Source organism: Adiantum capillus-veneris, chromosome 21 (genome assembly GCF_014529385.1).
Source record: "Adiantum capillus-veneris isolate H3 chromosome 21, ASM1452938v2, whole genome shotgun sequence".
Classification (NCBI taxonomy): domain Eukaryota; kingdom Viridiplantae; phylum Streptophyta; class Polypodiopsida; order Polypodiales; family Pteridaceae; genus Adiantum; species Adiantum capillus-veneris.
The window spans coordinates 115,673,341-115,690,815 of NC_140951.1; positions in this window are offsets into that span (position 1 = coordinate 115,673,341).

Genomic DNA, 17,475 nt, shown 5'->3' on the forward strand with positions numbered 1-17,475 from the left:
TGATAACGATATGAAGTGATTACAAAGATGGCAGACATGCCTTCTCAAGGACCAATTTCCAACAGAATGACTAATCCCTTCAAAGAAGAACCTAAGCATAGGAGAAGGCCTGAAGAGAGAGAAGGATTGGGATTTCAAAGAAGGATAAAACAGATAAGTAAGCCTTCAAAAAAGCTCTACAACCTTCAATCAAGAAAAATGGCACATGAGCTTCAAAGATCATAACATTTCTTAGAATAGGAAGCTTCACCAAAAAATGCCAATAAGAAAATTGCTTATACCCACATCTTGCACACCATAAATTTTTCCATGCATTGACTATGTATGCATAATAGGGCTACATTACAAGGCTTGCATATCACATTTTTTTTATTTCCCAAGCACAACACATATGCTTGGTGATACCCTGTTGTTGCCAAGGAGGACTATGAATACTAGAGGAAAATGTTTTTGAATTTTTGCATTTGATTGTGACATTTTTTGACAAAATTTAGAGTATATGCTCTCAAAATAGCGTTACAAAAGAAGTACGGAGATAAAAACCATATATGAGCCCCTAGGGACATGTGTATAGTATACATAGTGTTTACAATACTATTCTAATGATTTTTCTTTTTGTTGAGTCTAATTTTGGTTTTATTTAGTTGTGTTTTGAGATTTTCTTGAGAAAAACAAGAAAAAATCCTTAATCTAGGTGATGAACACACTACATGTACAGTACAAGAAAATGACAAAGCTTCACAAGGTATGCCTCCAAAATCCTAAGGTCAGTTTCAAATTGGAAATAGGAAAACACAAACTTTGACCATAAAATAAAAAATGAGCATAACTTGGTCATACTACCCCTAATTTGACCAAATTTCACCAGTGCATCTTTACTATAGGCACAAGGGCATAAGGTAACAGATGAATTGTGGCAAAAAGGTACATGGATCGCAATCCATGTTGGGTCACCAGTGCATCTTTCCTAGCCACATGGGGATGCTACTGTGAAAATTTCTGTAGTTTTAGGGTTTGAGGAACATGGATCACGATCCATGTTTGGTAACATATTAAAGATATGATGATACCAGCTGGTTGGGCTCATCAAGATGGTGCCTTGCTCCAAAATTTTTGGGATTTGGATCATTGGTTTGGTACTTAGGTCAATTTTTGGAAATCATCCTCCGACTTAGAGAAATTTGGCATTTTGATATGGATTTCGGAATCCGAATGACTTGAAATTTCATGATTAGGCTTTGTTGAATATACTGGGCCAGATGGTATGAATTTTTCTTTGGTTGGGAAAAAAGGTACATGGATTGTGATCCATGTTGGGAGGGATTTTGATACAGCCTCTTGCACACATGTTCCTATAGGTCTTCCTAGCACATTGGTGAAATATTTTAAAATTTGGACATGTTTATCTTATGTTTACTCAGTTTTTCAGTTTATGGCCACGTTTTTTTCGTATTGACCATATTGGTTTTTTGAAACCACTTTCGAGCACTTCCTTTAACTAACATCTACTGTTGCCTTGATTCTGGATGATTTATGCCTAAAAAGCACAGCTTTGCCTAGCTCCCCACAAATTTTCATTAGTTTCTAAATCTATCTGAAAGGGGAAACAGGTCCAGGCAATTTGCACAACTTTGCAGGTACTCTTTTGCTTTGTTTTGACCACAATTACACCTTTAATGTTACATCTCCTTGATGCTTGTCTTTCACTTTCTTCCAAACTCCCTTCTGTTTCAGCTAGCTTTGGAAAAGAACCCTAAGAAGTTCCAATTGCTACTCTGGCTAGTGCGGTAGCTTTGTATTCTTCTCCTGACCATACTCCATAAGTTTTTTGCTGAAAATAGACCATTTCTCCTTTGATTTCTGCCAAATGACCATTTGTAGATTGAATGTAACAAACCATGAGGGTTGATGATTTGAAAAGTCCTTTTTGTGACTATTTCTGCATGGTCAAACATACTTTTGCATCCCCTAGCTAGTGAGAAACTCCTACCCTGATTTTATTATCAAGGTACATGGATCGCGATCCATGTTGGGAAGCATTTTGAAATTCCAACTAGTGGAGGTTGTTCCTGGACACATGGGGATGCTATTGTACATTTTCTTCTAATTTTAAGGTTTGGGAAACATGGATCACGATCCATGTTCCACCCCCTTTTGCAACTGTTTTTGCACCCATTGATTTTGTCAATTACCAGGGGTCTACTGTTGAAAAGTTTTTGGTTTTGGGTGAGTTTTGAAGTCCCCCATTGGCCTTGACAATTTTGCAGATTTTGTGACTTTGATCTACTCTAATCTGTTGTTTTGGTATTGTTTGTGCATTATGTGGCATACACAATTGTTCTTGTAGGTTAATGATCATACCTGTCAAATACGGTGTAGTAAGAGCTATCGAGGTGGTCGCAGCGGGCAAAAACAAAGCAAAAAATCCTATGCTTCTATGTATCTCTCTCTCTCTCTCTCTCTCTCTCTCTCTCTCTCTCTCTCTCTCTCAGAATGCAAATGAGCTTATGTTGCCCCATTTGGCTATATGTTCCCAATTTACGTGGACTGCCCAATTCATACTTACCTCCATTGATCATATCTTGCTGTTCATATCACCTGCAGTTCGAACCGTTCTTCATTTTGATATTCAGTCAACAAATGGCCTTCAATCTATAGTTTTGATCCTTTAGAAGTTGGCTCAAAATCCGTTGTGTGCCAAATCTTTCCATATTTTCCATGTTCGAAGCCCTTGCTTTGAAGTTTTGGCGTTTTCTTTCAAAAGTCAATTCCAAATTTCTTGGCTCAACTTATTAATTTTTGTTGATTATTTATCGTTTTTAGCTTTTTAATAAAGGAAAATTAGTTATAATTATTATTAGTTGGTCAAAATTTTGCCAAAATTAGTGTAATCTCTCATACATGCATATTCTTAACCCATCATTTAGATAGTGTCAATATGGCTCCTGATTATGCCTGCTAAGAGTTATAAGGTTCTTAAAAACTGTTAAAGAAAAAGAAATGATGCTAATATATACAAAATGATAATCTTGCTGCTTTTTCCCCCTTCCTAGAGCGAGTCTCCCCAGAGGAACATGTGTCAGAGTGCATGGGAATAAAGTATGTGTCTGTACATAGCTGTATATTGTGGCTCTATGATGCCAATCGAGGATATGCATGTGGTAACAAAATGTTGTGCAAGATATGGGTTTTGAACAATAGGTGTAGTGGTTTTTGATGGTGAGTTTATGTTGAAGTTGCATGGTCCGAACATAAGTAATTGTAGAAGATGCACCCTTTGTTTGACAATGGCCTCTAGACGTTGTGACCCTGCCGCCTGTCTTGTGATTGAGGTCTTTGTTTTGGTCGCCACTAAAATTTCTTGGATATGGTTTTCATTGTCGAAGCATCCCGTGAGCGAGTCTGTTTTGGTTTCCATACCCACTTGACTTCTTTTGGTTGTCAATATTGAGATTGGATTGGCCTTGGTTGCTTGAAAAAAGCCTTGGGCGGTTTGTTGAGGTTGGGTTTATGTTGATGCATTGTAGGTGGGCTTGCATGCCATATTGTTTGGGTATCCAAAATTTCTTCGGATTGGTTTGCATAATGGACTTCTTTACCCAGATTTTCCTAACCATCGTCAGAGAACATCGTTGGATTGGATCAGGTGGTGATTGGAGAGGTTCTCATACGTGGTCTGATTGTACAAAGGGTGTGGAAAAAGATTGTTCATCTTGCCTGAGATGCAAAGTATTATCATGCTAGTTTGGTGTGGCTTGATAAGTACGCATCCACGGTACTCCCAAAATAAGTGCTTCGTTAAGATCCTTATCCTCGACCACATGAAACTGATAAGGATAAACTGTTCCATCAAGAGTTATTGGTAAATTTACATGTCCCAGACTGTCCATTGTGCCTTTTGTTTGCCACTTTGAACATAGTATTTGGTTTTAGAGGTTCCTTTGTTAATTTCGTAAAAGTGGAGTAGTGGACAACATTTGCTCTTGCCCTAGTGTCCACTAATGCAAGCTCGGTGATGCCATTGGTAGGATGCAACATAATGTGTAAATCCATGCCACCTAACCATGTAGACTCTGTTTGTATGGATGCTATTGGAGGGGAGTTGATACAATTGTTCTGTTGGGCCTTTCTCTGAAGGTTTACCTGTTCCTTCTACTTTAATATTCTGATTTTGGCTTCTTGCTTCATGATGATGGTGACAACACTGCTTCTGAGGAGAGTTTAGATGAGAAGTTTGACATACCCTCTACGAAGACTCCAAGTGCAAGAAGGATGCAAGCAAGAGATAAGGTACTTGGAAAGTGATCATAGACCATGCAGTTCTAAGAGATTAAGAAATCCTATGCAGAGATTGACTTATGATAGTTATCAGGCTCGTCATTGTCGTGGGGGGTCCACCTCACAATATGTAAGTGTAGCACGTGAATTCACTCAGAGGGTATTTATATTCCAAAGAGTTAAAGAATTACATGTACAACAAAGTGTAAAAACGGAAAATTGAAAACTGGTTAAAGGTTTATGAAGGAAGAGGGTTATTTCAATTCATGATGAATTGTGTGTGTAGAGGGGTTATAAAAATACCTCTTGAACACACATGATATAGGTATTTTTGAAAGGTGGACCCCCCGGGGTCATTCTGCATATATGGAAAAGATTACACAAGAATTGTAACTACTTGTTTTGAAGATGCTATCAAAGATGAGAAATGGCGGCAAGATATGGATGGGGGGACGTTGTCCTTGATGAAAATGGAACATGGAAGTTAGTAACATTACCAGAGGAAAAGAATGCAATTGGATTCAAATGGGTGTACAATAAAAAGCACAATTCTAAAGGCACTGTGAGTAGGTACAAGACAAGGCTTGTGGCCAAGGGTTATGCACAGACATATGGTATTGATTATGAGGAGACATTCAGCCTTGTAGCCAAGATGGCTAACAGTCATGTGTTTATTGTAGTGTTTGCAAATTTAGATGGGTGTTGAAACAGATGGATGCAAGAAATATTTCTTGAATTGAAACCTGGAGGAAGCTGTGTACATGGTGCAACCATCGGCCTACATGAATTGAGGCTATGTGATCTTGCATGCAGGTTAAAGAAAACATTATACGGGATGAAGCAAGCACCTAGAGCTTGATATGTAAGGATCATGGCATTCCTCATGTATTTGGATTTTGAGATATTTGATGTAGATCATTCATTGTATGTACAAAATAATGAAGTAAAAACTGTGGTGATATGCATCTATGTGGATGACTTGATTGTTGGAGGTGGTAATGTGGCTAAGGTAGAGGTTGTAGAGGCTCTACTTATGCAAGAGTTTGAGATGAAATACTTGGGAGACTTGTGATACTTCTTGAGCATTGAAATTTTTTGCACAAAAGAGGGGGTATGGTTGTCACAAAGGCAATATGCTTTGTACATGCTAAAAAGTATGGTATGGATAGCTAAAGGAAAATGGTTGGTAACTTAATTTACTTGACTCATACATGAGATACAAAGTTGGACTAGCGAGCTAGTTTATGCGATATCTCAAGAAAACACACTTGGATGCAGTGAGGTGAACATTGCGCTATGTGAGTGCTACTTTGGATTATGCACTCCTTTATAGGGGTGATGTTGAGTTGCAACTCTATGGTTACACACATGCAGATTGGATTGGTGGCACATATGCTCATAGGTCTACCAACGGATTAATGTTTTAATTGGTAGTGTTGCTATCACATGGAGCAAAAATAAGCAACTTATGGTTACTCTATCAAGTACAAAGGCAAAGTACAAGGGTACTATAGTGGCAACATCTGAAGTAGCATTGATTAGGATTGCTAAATCTAGATTTCGAACTAGAGGTATAGGGACCGATTATCATCTACTTTGACAACCTTAGTAGCATACAATTGGCTCAGAATCCAATGTTTCATGTGAGGATGAATCACATTGAGCTGCATTACCACTTCATAAGAGATAAGGTCTAGTCAAGTAACATCAACCTTGAGTATCTGACGAGATGGATGAGAAAGTTTTAGATATCTTCATGAAGGCCCTTGAAGCATGGAAGTTGTGGTGGTGGAAGGGGGAAAGGGAAACATACCTGAAAACACACACACGCCCCTCTATAGCTGAGATGGAATGACAACACCCCGATCCACTAAAAAAACACACCAAATGACAAAACTTTACTGCAAACCCTCGGTTGCAAACACTCAAGCCCACAATCACGCACAAAAGCAAAGATTATTGCATCTCAACCATCACAATTAATTTTCAATTCTCAACCACACACAAAACACCTCTCTCTTTGCACACACACCAATTGGTTCAGGGGACTCACACACAGCCTACATACACCGACACCTTTGCACAAGAGAAGAGAAGAGAAAAAGGGATGGAGGAGACAACACCAAAGATTATGCAATCGAAGCTTGCTTCTTTTCCAACAAGTGATTGGCTATGGTGGAGCATACACAAGAAGGCTCTCTCACAGCTCTGTCCCTTCTTTGTCCTTCCCGCGGCCTAAAAAACTAACAGTTTCCAAACAGTCAAACCTCTTCCAAATAGTGTCGAATTAGCCTACGTGCGTGATACACAAAAACGTCCAAAATGGCATTTTTCTTCAGATTATGTGAAAAAAATCATTTTGTAAAAAGTTTATATAATAGGAATTTTCGATTGTCCTCATGCAAGAAAGTTGATCCACACTTAGTCTTCATGTCCTCAGATACTTTTCACTTGAAGGACCTTCTTTAAAGCATCGAATATCCACCTTGATCTACATAGCCGCATCAGTCGTACACATCTCAAATTCTTTTGTCTGCACTGGGTCTTCACATATGGTTTGACATATGAACACACATCTATAAGCACCTTTTGCATTTCTTTCCACACTAGACGTGCAATCATATGTGCTATCAACCTAATCCACATCTGTGTAGCCATAGAGCTTCAACTCCACATCAGCGTTATGAAAAGAGTGCATAATTAAAAGTAGCATTCACATAGCGCACTATGCGCCTCATTGCATGCAAGTGTGGTTTCTTGGGAGACTATATAAACTGACTCACCAATCCAATTTTGTAGCTCAAGTCATTAGGAACTTTCGGAGGTCATTTAGAGGGCCTTCTAAGAAAATGTATTTTTTGCACTCTCTCTCTAGAAAAAATGGCAAATAAAAGAGCTGGGTCTTTCATAGTAAAAGTTCAAAAAGTGTACTTTAAGTAGATTCCTTACTCTTCTGAACATTCGTTCGTAGTGATTGAGGGATAATCCTCTTTTCAGTTTCATTGAATGAACCTCGTCAATATGGAGGGAATGAGGCTAACATGGAGGGACGAAGGCGCAGCCGCTATTCACTTTCCATTAAACCTGCACATTTGGCTAATGGCGCACTCCTCAAATGGCACAAATGTTACCCAGAAACGAGCCACCTTCACATTGATTTGGACAATGAGTACCAACCATTGATTAAGAGCAGTAAAACAAACACACATATACCTCCCGCTTCCATAGACACGCTCAGAGCTCAGGGAGCTAAACACATAGATATCTGGACAAGAGGCTCTCTCTACCATAAGAATCCAATGACTAATGCATCTCCACCGTTTGTCAATCCTACAAGCTTATTGACCTTTGCTCGTGATGGAGAAAAGGGCCTTCTGGGTTATTGTAAATCTCTTACAAGAGAAGCTGAAACTTACAAGAGCATTCTCCAAGCTCAACAATGTGAGATTGTTCGCCTTTCACATTTACATTCTACAGATCAGGTTACCATTTTGCAACATAAAACAGAGGTACAAGAACTGAAAGGAAAGGTGCGAAGTTGTCAAATGAAGGACACCATCTTGGGTGGTCGTATCCGAAAGAAGAAATTGCACAATCTTGAAACATTGCAGGTTGCATCAGGAGGTCTCAAGAAAAGAATCCGAGCATTAAGGTGATGCTTCTTGGTTGGCTACATTGTCTTAGTTAAGTAATCTTTTTGTTTTTTCTTGTTATGCATTGTTTTCATGTGCCTAAATAGTGTTAGTGAAGCAAATTTTCTGTTATTTACTTATGCATTGTCTTCATGTAGAGATTCAATCTATCCTGACAAGGAAAACATTGACCCCAAAGCCAATATAGGAAAGAGATTGAAGCCACTTATAAGTAGAAGCCTGGCAGCAGATATAGTACATGACAAGAAGTTTAAGGTCCTACAACGAAATGTAGTGGACCGCTTTATTTCAGAGAACTCAGTGCCTGCAAAAGAGATACAAGGCACACTTGATTCACTTGGTGTAAGAAAAAGAGGATATTCGGCTATCCAAAAGTCTGTCTCATCCATCTTTGTTAGGAAGGGTATAAAATCCAAACTTCTACCATCAGCCTCAAGTGTTTGGAAAGAGAGGCTTCAGCTTAACGAGGCACAGGGAGACTATCTTGGACAGCACTTTCATATTAAAGCAACTTACAGTGGCCATGGAGCAAACATGGCATATGATGAGTTCAACAATATTTTTATGGACCTGCGGATATTACAGAAGAGAATGGTGGAGTTTTACAACATCACATTTGAAGAGTCACGTGGGGTATTACATTTTGTGTTAAAACTGGATGAGTGTGAGCTTGTTAAAGAGAAAAAGCTAGAGCGTGTTACTATTACTTTAATGAATAGAGCCCTCTCAAAGTGTCCCATTGATGATCCTTTATATTTTAGTGTTCAATTAGAATCTAACATATGGTGGCTTGGTGCATTTGAGGTAAGCGAGATTCTCAGGTAAGCTCAAATGTTCACATCTAATTAAGTCTCATTTATTTTGTGTTGCACGTAAAGAAATAAGATCATGAGATTCTATATTGGGTGTTCCATCGAACTAATATTCCGGAGGTGATTGATTGACAGACTAACCAGGGAGAGGTACTACGTCTAGATGGAAGGGGAGACTTTCAAGTTCAGTGGCATCTTGCAGGTGACCTCAAAATATTAAAGTGCATGTATAATTGTGGAATGGGTGCAATGGAAAAGTCGCCGTGTTTGTTCTGCATGGATCCTGCAAAGGTCATGGACCCAAAGTGGTGGAGAAAAGCTCCAACACGTCACATTGAGGATCCTGCTTTTCGACCGGTTTTGAAAATACCACTTGTGAATGTCCACATTTGTACAATGCATGCCCTTTGTAGAATTGTGGAGAAATTGGTCTACTTATACATCGGGTTTGCTTGGAAGATTAAGAACTCCGCAGAACGACAAGTAGCCCTGCAGTGCTTAGAAATGGTACTGTCGGATATGGGGCTTCATGGTGGCAATGTGGAAATCCAGCGGGATGAAAAGAGATCAACTGCTGAGAAGGATGTCCCATGCAAACCATCCATCGGTGGGGTGAAGGCACGGAGGTTTTTATCTAAGCCCCAAGGTACAAGAGATCCGAAGCTAACAAAACATGGAAAAATATATAACACATCTTATGTTAGCAAGGTAGAGTATCAGAGCTGGAAAAAGCTACATATTGCAGTCAAAGACCACGAACCAACTACTCGTAACGCGAAGGCTGAGGTTAGGCGATCAATAGACATCCTATTTTTGATGTGCGACAAAGATGACTGGTCACAAGGTGATATGAACAAGTTCAAGGAAAATCTCAACCTTCTGAAAAAATCATTCAAGACAGCATGGACAGACACCCAGATTACTCACTACATGGTATTATCATGTATTTCTTTCTCTCTTATGTGCAAATATGTGACTGTAAAACATTCTAACTAATTTGTTTTCATATCCAGCACATCATCTTCAATCATTTACCATATTTTATACAAAAGTATGGGAACCTGGCAATATGGAATACCCAAGGGATGGAAAAGTCTCATTACATGGCGAGAAATGCTTATTTCAGGCACACACGACATGGTGGCTCTCGAATCAAGGCTAACAGTTTGAGAGAACTATTTGAATGGTTCTATCGTAGAATCATTCATCGAATGCAGGCAAAAGAAGTCTTGGCAAATTCAGCAACAGCACAAGCCATCAGACATTTACAACAACAAAAAGTTAAAAGATCAATGGCATACAACAACTCCGGAGAGAGTTACCATGAAGCTCTCATCCTGCAGAAAGAGGTTTTCTTGCCAGAGGTCTACAGATGTAGTTGACCCCTGACCTGAATGGTTAAACCAATCCTCCACTTCTTTGTTACTTGTTGATGGTCTTAGGCTTTGTCTTATTGCTTCGAAGGTGGCTTCATCAGGTAGTGTCTCCTTGTATTTTTCAGCTTTCTCAAAGCATCTTCGAAGGCATTCCATTGGATTGCTGGATGTTTCCATTGCCTCATCATCACTACTATCCTCTGAAACAAATCCACTCCTCTCCTCTTGGACTCTGGAAATAATAGCCAGGGAGAAATCCTCCCTTAAATAAAAGACACTTTGCACATCATGTAAGAAGATATAGGTCCTGTCTCCAATCCTGAAGTCAGGCACAGCAGGCAACATCATCTGAGCATGCTTCTCAGTGAAGTTACTGACATCCAATGGAAGTTTGATTTCTGTGGTTTTCACAGAGAGCATCTTACTTCTTTGTACTTCAATTGCCTCAACCTCAAGGTCGACTGTGTCTTCAACCTCCTCGACTTCTTGTATATGAGTTGTCTCCTCGCATTCTTCATCTGGTGCTGCATCCTGCTCCTCTAACACCTCATCAGGATTCTGTATGAGGAATCCAAACAGGCTGTTCAGGTAAATCATAAAGCCAAAGGCTTCCTGAATGAGTTTGCATTCTTTTTTATGCAAAGGGCAGGCTGAATGTCGGCAAGAAGGTGGTAATTCCCTATACTTCTTCAGTCCCTGTCCCTTTCCACCACAGTCATTTAAATGCACAAGAGTCATAGTAGGCAGAACAACCCTCCCTACCTGCACCATCACTTCAAACTTATCTATGTAGGACTGCAAGAAATTACTGTGCTGAGCTAACAGGTCTTTAATGTCAAACTTTGGATTAAACATAGAATGAACTAGATCAAACTTGTCCCCAGCACCACAAGATGCTGCAAAATCAAACAGCCTCTCATCAGTTGCAGCTCGGTCTTCCAGAGAAGACACATCCTCTTTGGCTTTACATTTAGTTGCACAGGGACTACTTTCTAGCACATCTACATCATTTGAGAAGTCTATATTCCTCTTTCTTGTATTTTTCTTCAGAAGTACTGTACAGGGCACCACAGCCTTGTAGGGTGAGGGATCCTCTTTCCCTGGTGACCTCTCTGATTGATCTTCACCAATTGACTTTTCTTCAGATATGTCCTGACAAAAGTCAACAGTTCTTTTGGCAGATACATTAAGCAACTGAGCCTGCAAGGGTTGAAATCCTGGCACAAGCTCTGGATCTGGTTTCAGCCTCTTCTGCCTACTCGACCTTAATCCTATTCATCAGGAAACATGACAAGTCTCTCTCTCTCTCTCTCTCTCTCTCTCTCTCTCTCTCTCTCTCTCTCTCTCTCTCTCTCTCTCTCTCTCTCAGATATATATATATATACATATATATATATATATCTGTCTCTCACCAAGGCACAAACAAAAACACACATAGTCTCTCTCTCTCTCTCTCTCTCTCTCTCTCTCTCTCTCTCCAAAGAACACTAAAAAAATACACATAGACTCTCTCTCTCTCTCTCTCTCTCTCTCTCTCTCTCTCTCTCTCTCTCTCTCTCTCTCTCTCTCTCTCTCTCTCTCTCTCTCTCTCTCTCTCTCTCTCTCTCTCTCTCTCTCTCTCTCTCTCTCTCTCTCTCTCTCTCTCTCTCTCTTTGTATGTGTCTATTTGTACTAGAGGCGCGCAAGGGCGAACACGTGCTTTTTGAAACTCTCTACGCGTGCCTTAAGTGCAATTGAGGGAAAGACGCATAAAGATGTAAACTTGCCTTTTGAGAGAGTCATAACTATACTATAGGCGCGCGGAGAGAGCTGGAGCCAGTGTTTGGTTGGCTCTGCGCGCCGTTAGTAACGGGGACAGAGAGGGGAGGGAGAGAGAGAATGTGTATATCTCTATGTGTGTCTGTGTGTATGTGTGTGTGTGTGTCTCTGTCTATGGAAGTATGTGTTGAGGTGTGTGTGTTGAACAATAGTCTGGGTTTTTCTTTGTTTACACACACACACACACACACACACAATTTGTACCAACTGTTGGAAATACAGACAGAAAGAGTGAGAGATCACCTTTTGTTGGTGGGGTTTGCAGGAACTCCAAGGGAGGTGTCTCCTCCATTGCTTTGTGTGTGTCAAACTGACTCTGTCTCTCTCCCTCCCTCTCTCTCTCTCTAAGAGTAAGGAGTCCCTCTCTCTATCTCTCTCACAATATGTTCTCTCTTTCTCTCTCTGTGTCTCTCTATCACTCTCTCTCTCTCTCTCTTTAACACTCTCTCTCTTTCTATGTCTCTCTCTCTCTCTCTCTCTCTCTCTCTCTCTCTCTCTCTCTCTCTCTCGCTCTCTCACTCTCTCTCTCTCTATTGTTCTCTCTCAAAATCACACTTATAACGGATACACACGGCGGCGCCCCACGTGTCACTATAAATTAGAGTATAATTGCATGTTGTCACACGTGCGGTCATTATTGAGACCGTATACTTTTGTACGTCATATATAGAGGTCAAGAGAGAGAAAAACCACACCTCGTGAAAGAGAGTGAGTGAAAGAGAGAGAGAGAGAGAGAGAGAGAGAGAGAGAGAGAGAGAGAGAGAGAGAGTGCAAGAGCTGTCGTCTGCGTCTCCAACAGCAAGCCGACCCATCGACATAACGAAGGTCTGCCTCTCCCTCTGCCTTTGCCTCTATCTCTCTATCTCTGTTTCTGTCATAGTACCAAGCTCAGTCTTAACAAACAACACACACACACACAAACACACGCAGACACACACACTCACAAACACATAGGCACACATATAAAACATACACACACACACACACACACACACAAATCACAAATCACAAACACACACACACACACAAATATAACTTACACACACACACACACACACACACAAAAATACAGGCACACACACACACACATACTCTCTCTCTCTCTCTCTCTCTCCTTCTCTCTCTCCTCTCTCTCTCTCTCCTCCTCTCTCTCTCTCTCTCTCTCCTCTCTCTCTCTCTCTCTCTATACCAAAGGCGCGTGTAGAGAGGCATAACCGGTGTGCATGTCTCTATGCGCGCCGTTAGTACTGTGCATTGACCAGTGTATGTCTGAGTGTTATAGAGAGAGAGAGAGAGAGAGAGAGAGAGAGAGAGTATTTCTTTTACCTTATACTAACGGCGCGCGGAGGTGTTTGTTGAGGTAAAAACGTGCTCCACGCGCGCCTTTAGTAATGGGCTCTCTCTCTCGCTCTCTCTATTTAAATATGCTAAGCTATAGAAAAGGAAGAGAGAGAGAGAGAGAGAGAGAGAGAGAGAGAGAGAGAGAGAGAGAGACAGAGAGGAGAGAGAGAGAGAGAGAGAGAAAGAGAGAGAGACTCTTCTTTTTGTGTACAGTGAAATGGCTAGAACAAAAGCCACTGCAAGGAAGGCAGGCAAGGAACCAGGATTAGCAACCCCAAAGAAAAAACCCCATACTACAGAGACCCAGTATGGACCCTTGCTACCTGTAGATACGGTTGTTCCAGTAATGTCTATTCAAGTATGGCAAAATATGTTCAGCTTCTAACTACTTATATGTACTTGTCAACTTTTACAGAGGTTGATTATCTTGGACGTCAATGGATTGCTGCTGATGCGGGTGCCTCTCGGTGACAGAGAACCCTTTGAGGACTTGCAAACGTTTCGGATGGGAACTTGTTGAGTCGTGGTTCGTCCAGGAACCAAGGAATTTCTTCAGTTTCTTCTTCCACGCTTCAGAATTGCCATATGGTCTTCAATGCAAAGGCAAAACTTGTCGCCACTAGTTGCAATAGTTTGCAGTGTATGCCACGTTCACACGTCAGATTTTTCCTTTTTGTATGATCAAAGAAAATGCGTTACCGTTGAGGGCCACTACCACCCTAAAAAACCACACTTACTTCTTTTGTACAAACCGTTTAGCCAAATCGGAGTACCCTTTGATGCAACTAATACACTACTGATTGACGATACTCCTGAAAAGGGAGAGCTAAATCCGTCGGGAACAACTATCTCACCACCTTCTTTCGAGGGGCATTCCTTCGATTTTTACCTTGAAGACATTCTGATTCCATACTTACAGAAATTCTATCTCAGTCCATTGTTCACGGACGAGTTTGTACTTTCTAATGAATTAAGATGACTCTTCTATCATGTCTTTGTCTTGTCTAACATTGAGAGAGAGAGAGAGAGATTTGACATGGTAAAGAAATGTATTTCAAGCACACTTTTTCATAGGGCACAATTGAAAAATGAGCTCAATAAACTTCATGTCTTGAAAGTCATTTGTATACACTTGGGTTCACAAGAATATCTGTTACATTGACACTACTTCAACCCGACCATCCAACTCTTTGCACAAAATATCTTTTTCCCTTCTCCCCATCACCTTACGGCCAGCTGGGAAAAAGGAAAAATCTGATAGGTCCTTGTCCATTGACTCTTCAATTATGTCATGCAACAAATGCTAAAGACTACATAGCTCGCTTATTGTAACCACCAACAGTAGGCCATGCTCTTTATCAATCACTTCCACATCCACAACAGGATTATCTTCCAAACCTGCAGAAACCTGGTCCATAGGAATGTACTTACCGTTGATCATTTGTGATCGCATATACCAAAACGAGAGTAACAGTGATTGGCTTGCAATCATGTACTTGACAACTAGAGTATCAAGCGCGACCTTGCACCGTAAACCAATCTCTTGCTTTGCATACCATCCTCTATGAAGAAGTTTGTCACAGGATGACTGCTGAAATGACTTGCACATGAACATAGTTTTCGTAACTCGGATGTTGTAGCTATGAAACAGCTCTATGAAGAGTGCAACAGGACAGAAGTTTGCAATTCTAACCAGTTTGGTGGGAATAGAGCTACGTAGAGACCTTTGTATATCCTTGTAGAGCTTACTTCGCATTGCCTCCACCATTGTTTCCTTGGGAGCTGGCCAGTCCACAGTGTTCCAATCGGTTGGTAGAGGCACTTTCACCAACATGCCATTCTTATTCCCTGTGTTGAGTTGGTAGAAGTGGTCATAAAAAAATATTCCCTCATCAGCCAGTCTTTTGCTGCTCCTCCCTGAATACTGTAGAGAACCAATGTGGGCATGAACAACATGGAAGAGGCCTATTATGCACTCCACGGGCTCCCATTGCTCATAAGAAGAGGGATAAACATCTGCAATATATATATAAGAAGAGTTAAACTAAGAGTATCAATAAGTACAAATGACAAATCTTATGTAATTGAGCTGTGAAGAATGGAGACATTGCTCATAACAAGCGGGAGAAACATTTCAAAATATATATGAAAAGTTATAATGAGAGTATCAGTAAGTTCACATGTCAAGAGTACTTACAATTGCAACGTGGTTGATGTATATCTGATACATTTCCACCGTTTTCTATCACCTCTGGATGGGTAAACACATGCTGAACAAGAACTTCCTTTATAGATCTTTTTCCGATTTCAACTTTGAAATCCAACACTCTGGCCTTCCATGCTGAGCGGTAAACATTGATACCACTAGACCTCTTGGGTCTTCTTGGTTGCATGAGGACCCATGAACCTTTGTTTATCCTTTGTCCAACCCATTGGTTCTCTGCACTTATTGAAGCTCTTATTGTAATTGAGGATATGCTACTACTTGGCCTTCTAGGCGAAGTGCAGTTGTTGGTTGTTGGTGTGAGAGACAGTAAACACCTGGAGCCTCTTGGGCGAGAAGACGTGGACGCCATAGCTCTCAGAGAAAAGATTTAGTGGAGGGAGATTCACTTTGAAAGCATTCTAATGGAGGGAAAGTGTTTTAGAATTCCAATATCTTGTGTGGGCTTAACGGTCACCCTCCAGTACGTTAATGACCGTAAGAGAATATCAGAAGTGGGACCACATGCAAGCACCTAAAAGCTCGGTAAAAGGAAGGAAATTACGATGCTACAATCCTAGATTCGTGAAAGTTTTATGCTATTTTCCTATTTTTTGAGTCTTTCCACGTACTTTCCTACGTAACGTAGCCTTCGTGCTCATTGGACGCGCTCTATTATTCTCTCTCTTCATATGGCCCTCCAAATGACCTCTGAAATTTCCTAATGCTGGATGTGAGATAGTCAAGTAGATCAACCTACCCACAATCTTCCTATACATGGTAGTACATGATTCCCAAACTTCAAACTTTGATTTGAGGGCATCGTAATTGGCTTAGAATTAGCCATGCCATAGTTTTTCAGCATGTCCAAAGCATATTGTCTTTGTAATATCCATGAATCCTCTTCTATGCAAACAATTTCAATGCTCAATAAATACCACAACTCTCCCAAAAATTTCATCTCAAACTCCTACATAAATAAAGCTTGTACACCCTCTACTTCATCCACATCATCACCTCCAACAATCAAGTCATCCACATAGATCCATATCACCACAATTCTTGTCTCATTATTTCTCACATACAATGAATGTCTGCATCAGAAATCTCAAAGTTCAATGAAATGAGAAATGCCACAATCCTTTCATACTAGGTTCTAAGTTCTTCTTCAGCCCTTATTATGCTTTCTTTCCTCCATAGAAGACATAGACTCATATTTGCATAACCTTGTGGTCATTCCATATACATAACTTCCTCCAAGTCTCCATTTTCTTTACATCCATTTTTTCTTTTCAACATACAAACATACATCGATAATCAATCCCATAGGTATGTGCATAACCTTTTTCCACAAGCCTGGTCTTGTACCTACTCACACTTTCATCAGCATTATGCTTTATTTTGTAAACGCACTGACATCCAATTTCCTTCTTTCCCTTTGGTAATGGCACCACTTCCATGTTCCACGAGCATCAGGAGAGCAACCATCTTTTCATCCATAGCTTGCTTCCATTTTTCATATTCAATAAAAACCTCAAAGCACCTGGATTTTTCCTCCTCTATAATCTTCACTATATATGCACAATGATGGGACAATGATGAGCCACATAGCTATCATAGGTTAATCTTTGCACATAATTTCTTACTCTGTCATACTTGTGTGTTCTAGGATCACTTACAGGTCCCTCGTTCCTTGCTTGTATTTTTTTGGAGTTTTCACAGAGTGTAGGCAAAACTCCTCATCTAAAGTCTGATGAAAATCACTACTATCACCATCATCATGACCAACACTCAAACTTGGCATCTTAGGGGCATCATCAAAATTTTCCTTCCCTTTTCTTGATACATTTAAAGAGCTAGTTGAACTCACTCTTTCATGAAGCCTGCCACTCCATGGCTTCTCACCATGACCTGCACTAGGTGATCCTTGTGGTCCACTCAAAACCTACGACTATGCAGTTGCAGTTTCTGCACATCCACAATCTCTCTTACAT